Raw genomic sequence first — 6,797 nt, forward strand, 5'->3', positions numbered from 1 at the left:
TGGCTGTAGCATAGCAGGGGGGGTCGAGGGGAGCTCTGTGTCCCCAGCAAACCCCACTTTTTCCCATTCTCTCTATGGTTAGCTTTGGTTCTGCAAGTAAAAGTGATTTCTGTGTCGTGCTTGGTGCTCCATAGCCCTGTGATGACATTCAGTGGTAGTGCATGAGAGTTTAATTCCGTTCATCCGCTCCAGACTTTTCTTTTCCAGCGTTGGGCACCACGTGCTGGTGGAAGAAGCCGTAGGGAGGAACCAGAGGCGATTCTGAAAGCAAAGACAGCTCCTGAGATGCCTTAGATGTGCCTGAAATACCTCCTGCCATAGGGCAGGGGCCAGCCCGGGTGCAGGGCCAGCCAGAAATCCCAAAATCAAAGTCGACCACTTCTTTCCGGGTCTTTCCTTTCTCTCCTACACCTCTGTGCCTCTGCCCTCCTCGCTTGGCCCTGCTCTTTTCCTGGGTCCTGGTAGCACTTCCTTCCCTTGGGGCTGGTGTGGAATGTTGCTGGGATGGTGTTTTGTGGTGGGATGCTGCTTCAGGGTGGGATACAGCCCCATGGTGGGGTGAGCTCCCCTATGGAATGCTGCTCCCCCATGGAATGCTGCTCCCCCATGGAATGCTGCTCCATGGTGGGGATGCTGTTCCTCCATGGAATGCTGCTCCTCCATGGGATGCTGCTCCCCCATGGGATGCTGCTCCATGGTAGGATACAGCTCCATGGTGGGATGCTACTCCAAAATGGGATGGTGGAATTCTGCTCCATGGTGGGGGTGCTGCTCCTCCATGGAATGCTGCTCCATGGTGAGGTGAGCTCCTCCATGGAATGCTGCTCCCCCATGGAATGCTGCTCCATGGTGGGATGCTACTCCATGGTGGGATTCTGCTCCATGGTGAGGTGAGCTCCTCCATGGAATTCTGCTCCATGGTGGGATGCTACTCCAAAATGGGATGCTCCTCCATGGTGGAATTCTGCTCCATGGTGGGGATGCTGCTCCTCCATTGAATGCTGCTCCTTCATGGAATGCTGCTCCATGGTAGGATACAGCTCCTTGGTGGGATTCTACTCCAAAATAGGATGCTGTCCCACCCTGGGAATGTTGTCCCACCATGGGATGCTGCTCCATGGTAGGATACAGCTTCTTGGTTGGATGCTGCTCCTCCATGGAATTCTGCTCCATGGTGAGATGCTACTCCAAAAAATGGAATTCTGCTCCATGGTGGGGATGCTGCTCCTCCATGGAATGCTGCTCCATGGTGGGTTACAGCCCCATGGTGGGATTCTACTCCAAAATAGGATTCTGTCCTATCCTAGGAATGCTATCCCACCCTGGGAATGCTGTCCCACCCTGGGATGCTGTCCCACCCTGGGAATGCTGTCCCACCATGGGATGCTGCTTTCTGTTGGGATGTTTCTGCCCCTTTCCTACCCCCTGTTCCTCTCCCATTCCTGCTGCCCCCTCCCCACGTTGGGAAGGGCCAGGGGAGCAGCCCTGGGAGCCGTGGGGCTGCCCCTTCCCAGAGGTGCCTGATTCCCTGTTTACACACAGCCTGGGCTCCCTGCCAGGCTGGGGAGCTATTCCCAGCTCTGCTCCATCTGCTCCCAGCTCCTGGGGGACACATGCCACCTTTCTGGGCTCCTCCTTGGGTCCAAACTTTTGTGGACGTGGCTTGTCTCTCCTTCCTGCTGCTAAACACCTCCTGGCTTTTCCCTGCTCACCTGTCCTCCTGGGAAACTTTGGGAATCATCACTTTGGGAATCATAACGTGGGGATTTGTGTACAAAATGAGCTGGGTGTCACAAAGGAGTTTGGGTTCTGAATCAGGTGTGAGCTTCAAAATCTCTGTGGATCCAGGAGGGCAAAAATCTTTAGGTACCTTTTGGTAACTCTTTCTAGCCCATTAAAAATAAAAAAGTGTTTTTTGGTTTTTCTACCTTTTCATACTCTTTTTCTAGTTCTTCTACAGAGAAGGCCAGTTCTTCTCACACTGGAATCCAAACTTTTGGCACCTGGGAATGTTTATAAGCCACGAGTAGCCTGGATGGTCCCAGCCCTCCCTAATTCCCCCAGTTCTGATCTTTTTACTACAGCTCCCCTGGCTTTAGGATGAGGGGTGGATGAAGTGGTTTGCTCTGCAGCTGGTTCCACTCTTGGTGTTAGCAGGCAGAGATGTAAAAACCCCATCCTGAGTTTTGTCTTTTCTTTTAAATCTGATTTATTGTCACAGAGAGTGAAGTGCAGCCGGTCTGACCCGGGGCTCCCACCCCACCCCTTCTCAAGCACTGTCATAAAAAGTGGTTTGTAATAATTTTTTTAACGACTTGCCTATTTTACAACTCGAATTGTTAATAACTTAAAGGATGAAAAATAAACCTGCATGAATATGGGGGAGAGGGGAGGGGGAGATTTTGAATTAACCCAAACTACTCCTTGAAGGTGTTTTTATGTTGCTGGGCTTGATTTTTCTGTAGGTTTGTGGTGTTGCCATTGGTGTGCTGCCAGGTATTTCACCCCAGTATTTCTATTTACACAGATCTGCCTTTGTTAGCCAAGCAGAAATCGCCTGCCAAGGTTGTTTCCCCTCCTCACAACAAAAATCCCACCCATCCCTCCATCCCCACGCTGGATTTCCAGCCTGGTTTCAAACAACATTTCACTACCCCTAGGCTTTTAAAGAAAAAAAAAACATATCTGGAGTACTGGAAAAAGGACTTTTATTGCCTGCAAAGGTTGCTGGTGGGAGTCTGTCTGTGGATTGCCACCCTGCCAGCAGCAGGATTTTGGGGAGGGGGTGGTTGCAGGCGAAAGCCAGTCGTGGTGTAGCGCATCCCCATCCCACATGGTCTGTGTACTCGTTGGAAATAAACTTTTGGATTTGTTTCAAGCCTTTGGAGATGCTGCTCTGTGCTTGTCAAGCCCTGGGGAGGTGGGATCCCGTCCTGGTTGTGGTTGGATGCTGTTCCCAAGGGGGTTTTTCCTTTCAGCAGGAATTCTGGTGCCTCTTGGGGTTTCAAGTTTGTTCAGGGTGGGACATTGCTCCTTGCTCAGAAACTGAGAGACACCTAAAATTTCCAGTTTCATTGTCCATCCCTTCACCTCCCTCCTTCCTTCTTCTCCCAATCCTGGCACTCAGCACAGGAGCAAATCCAGAGGAGCTGCTCCAAGGCTGCAGCCAGGCTGGGAGAGCTGGGGGTGCTCACCTGGAGAAGGGAAGGCTCCAGAGAGAGCTCAGAGCCCCTGCCAGGACCTAAAGGAACCTTAAAAGGAAGGACAGATTTTTATAGGGCCTGGAGTGACAGCAAAAAGGGTTTTAATCCAAAAGAGGGTTGATTCAGACTTAGATATAAGGAAGAATTTTTTAATGGGAGGCCCTGGGACAGGGTGCCCAGAGAAGCTGTGGCTGCCCCTGGATCCCTGGAAGTGTCCAAAGCCAGGCTGGATGGGGCTTGGAGCAGCCTGGGATAGTGGAAGGTGTCCCTGCCATGGCAGGGAGATTTTTGAGGTCCTTTCCAACCCAAACCACTCCAGGATTTTGTCATTCCACCATTCTCACTCATTCTACTACCAAAACACTCCCTAATCACAGAACCAAACCTACTCTGCTCCGACCAAATCCCCCACGTCCTGAATTTCCCTCCAGTTTCACAGCACCCTCAGGGGTGAGTGTTTTCCCAGCAAAGCTGCTGGACACATTTCCAGGCTCCTTGGCCTCAGCTCCTCCCTGGGGTGAGGAACAAGCTGGCCCTGTAGGTTCTGAAACAAAACCACCAGCACCAATCCCAGCTGTGCTGATACTCCACTTTGCCAGTTTTCAACTCCCAGCCCTTCCATCCTTTCCCCTGTCCATCAGAGCAGCTTAAAAGCAAAATGCTGTCGCTGGGGAGGATGGAGCCAAGTCTCTCCCTGCCTGCCAGGCAGCTCAGCTGTTCCGTGGCTCCCTGGCTCCCCTCCAGCTCCAACGCTCGCTGCCTTCCATCCTCACCTCCCCAGGCTTCAGCAGCACCTCGGAGCAGCAGCAGCTGCCGAGCAGGAGGAGCTGTGGAGCTTCCAGGGAGAGTGTGGGTGAGATGCTGCTCCCTGTGCTGCTGGAGCAGGGCCCTGCCCGGCTCCCTAATGACAATTAACCTGTAATTTCACCATTATAAGCAGCACCACTTTGACTAAAATTTTGGTCCGAACCCAAAGTGCAGCTTATAATCAGGTGTGGCTGATATATGGACAAAGAACGAAAAGTTGCTGTTTTAGTTTGGAGGACAGGTGTCTGCTGAGAAAGGCAGGAGCTTCTCTTTGAAATGGAGAATGTAAACCCCCTCCCTCCAAATTATTATAATTTTGAAATCAAGGGGCTCTCAGGCAAAGATATGGGAATTAGGAATAACAGTTCTTTACTAGGGAAATTAAAATAGAAATACAGCACTACAAAGAACAAACCCCAAACCCTGACACAGTCAGAGTACAGCCTGACACCCGTCAGGCAGGGTGTTGGCAGCAGTCCCATTCCATGGTGGCTGCATCCTCCTGCAGTGACAGATGTGGCTCAGCTGGAGCAGTGCTCCTGTACAAGGTGCAGTTTCCCTCCGGAGCTCCAGTGGTGATGTGGAGAAATCCGGTTTTCCTCTGGAGTCCAGTGGAGAAAGGGGCTCCCTTAGTGTCCCAAAACCTCTGTTTTTATCTTGGTAAGAAATGTTGGGCTCTTCCCCCTGGCTGGAGCAACTCCCAATGGGATGCAGTAATTTTATCAGTGCCACAGTGGGACTCAATGGCCATGAGCAGAAAATGACTGGCTGGAGGAAGGATGGGTTGTGAAAAGATAAAGAACACTGCCCCAGCTGGTTTATAAACCATGGCCATGAACAGGAGATATCCCATGAGATAAAGAACACTGCCCCAGCTGGTTTCAATGGATGCCCATTAGCAGAATATCTCCCACAGAGATCAGGATCACTGCCCCACCCTCAACAGATGGTGATAGAACAGAAACCTTTTAGCACACCTGTATTGTAACGTGGTTTGTAATTGTGAAATTACTGTAATTGCATTCATTAGCTGCAAGCCCAGGACTCTGCAGCAGGGACAGCAGAGGCACAGCTCGTCTCCCATGGGTGGATTTGTCCCGTGTGTTGTTGCAGGAATGATGGGGGTTGTAAATCTGGGTGAAATCCAAGGATAGGCTGGGAAGGTGATGGAGAGCCTCCATCCTTTTCTCCATGCTGGAGTTGTTGTGCCTGTCCTGCTCACTGAATGTCACTGCTGGGCCCTGTGAGGGGTGGCAGAGGGACATGGCAGAGGGACCCTTCCTCAGGAACTGCAGCAACAGGACAGGAAATAATGGGCTCAGACTGAAGGAGTGGAAGTTTATGTTGGAAATACGGAATTCTGGGCTGGGAAGGTGGTGGCTCAGGGTGCCCAGAGAAGCTGTGGCTGTCCCTGGATCCCTGGAAGTGTCCCAGGCCAGGTTGGACAGGCTTGGGATAGTGGACCTGGATGGGTTTTAATGTCCCTCTCGACCCAAACCATTCTGGAATTCTGCAATTCCAGAAACCCTGAAGGAGTGTGAGCTGGCAGGGAGTCCCTGCCCTGCTGCCACCACCCCTGGAAGGAGCTCAGGAGATCCAGGGGATGGGAGAGGAAAGGTCCTAAAGGGGAGGGGAGGCAGAACCCCCCTGGATCCCCCTGAGACTCATCCCAGTGCCATCGTGCAGGGAAGGGCTGCCACGGAGGAAATGCCAGGATAAATATTGGATATTGATGAATATTAATGAATATGATGAATATCAATGAATAAAGATGACTATCAATGAATACTGATGAATATTGCTGAATATTGCAGTGGCTCTGTCACTGGGGCTGGGGGGGACGGGGGCAGCCTTGCTTTCCCCAGGGAAAACCACCCAGGGGAAAAAACCCTTCTGGAACCTTCACCTGGCAGCTCCCCAGTGCTCCCAGTACAGACCACTGTTCCCAGTTCAGTTCTGTGCTTCCCAGTGCTCTCAGTACAGCTCCCAGAGCTCTCAGTAAAGCTTCCAGTGCTCCCAGCACACCTCAATTCTCCCAGTACAGCTCCCAGAGCTCCCAGGACAGCTCCCAGCGCTCCCAGTATAACCCCCAGAGTTCCCAGTACAGCCCAGCATTCCCAGTATAACCCCCAGAGTTCCCAGTACAGCCCAGCACTCCCAGTACTGGGCAGCATTCTGAGTACTCCCAGTACAGCTCCCAGCATTCCCAGTTCAGCTCAGCACTGCCAGTACCCACCAGTACCCCAGAACAGCTCCCAGTACTCCCAGTATAGCTCCCAATACCCCTTCCAGCACCCCAGTACTCCCAGTACAGCTCTCAGTACTCCCAGTACAGCTCCCAGTACAGTTGCCAGCACCCACAGTACCCCTCCCAGTACTCCCAGTACAGCTCCCAGTACCCCAGTACAGCTCCTAATGCCCCTCCCAGTACCCCAGTACTCCCAGTACAGCTCCCAGTACAGTTCCCAGCACCCCCAGTATCCCTCCCAGTGCTCCCAGTACAGCTCCCAATACCCCCAGTACCCCAGTACAGCTCCTAATACCCCTCCCAGTACCCCAGTACTCCCAGTACAACTCTCAGTAGTCCCCGTAGTACTCCCAGTACACGTCCCAGTATCCCCAGTACAGCTCCCAGTACAGCTCCCAGTACCCCCAGTACAGCTCCCAATAGTCCCCATAGTACTCCCAGTAGTACTGCCAGTACTCCAATACCCTACCCAGTATTCCCAGTACAGTTCCCAGTATCCCCAGTACTCCCAGTACCCCAATACCCGCCCCAGTACAGCT

This window comes from Catharus ustulatus, chromosome 6, assembly GCF_009819885.2.
Source record: "Catharus ustulatus isolate bCatUst1 chromosome 6, bCatUst1.pri.v2, whole genome shotgun sequence".
Taxonomy (NCBI): Eukaryota; Metazoa; Chordata; class Aves; order Passeriformes; family Turdidae; genus Catharus; species Catharus ustulatus.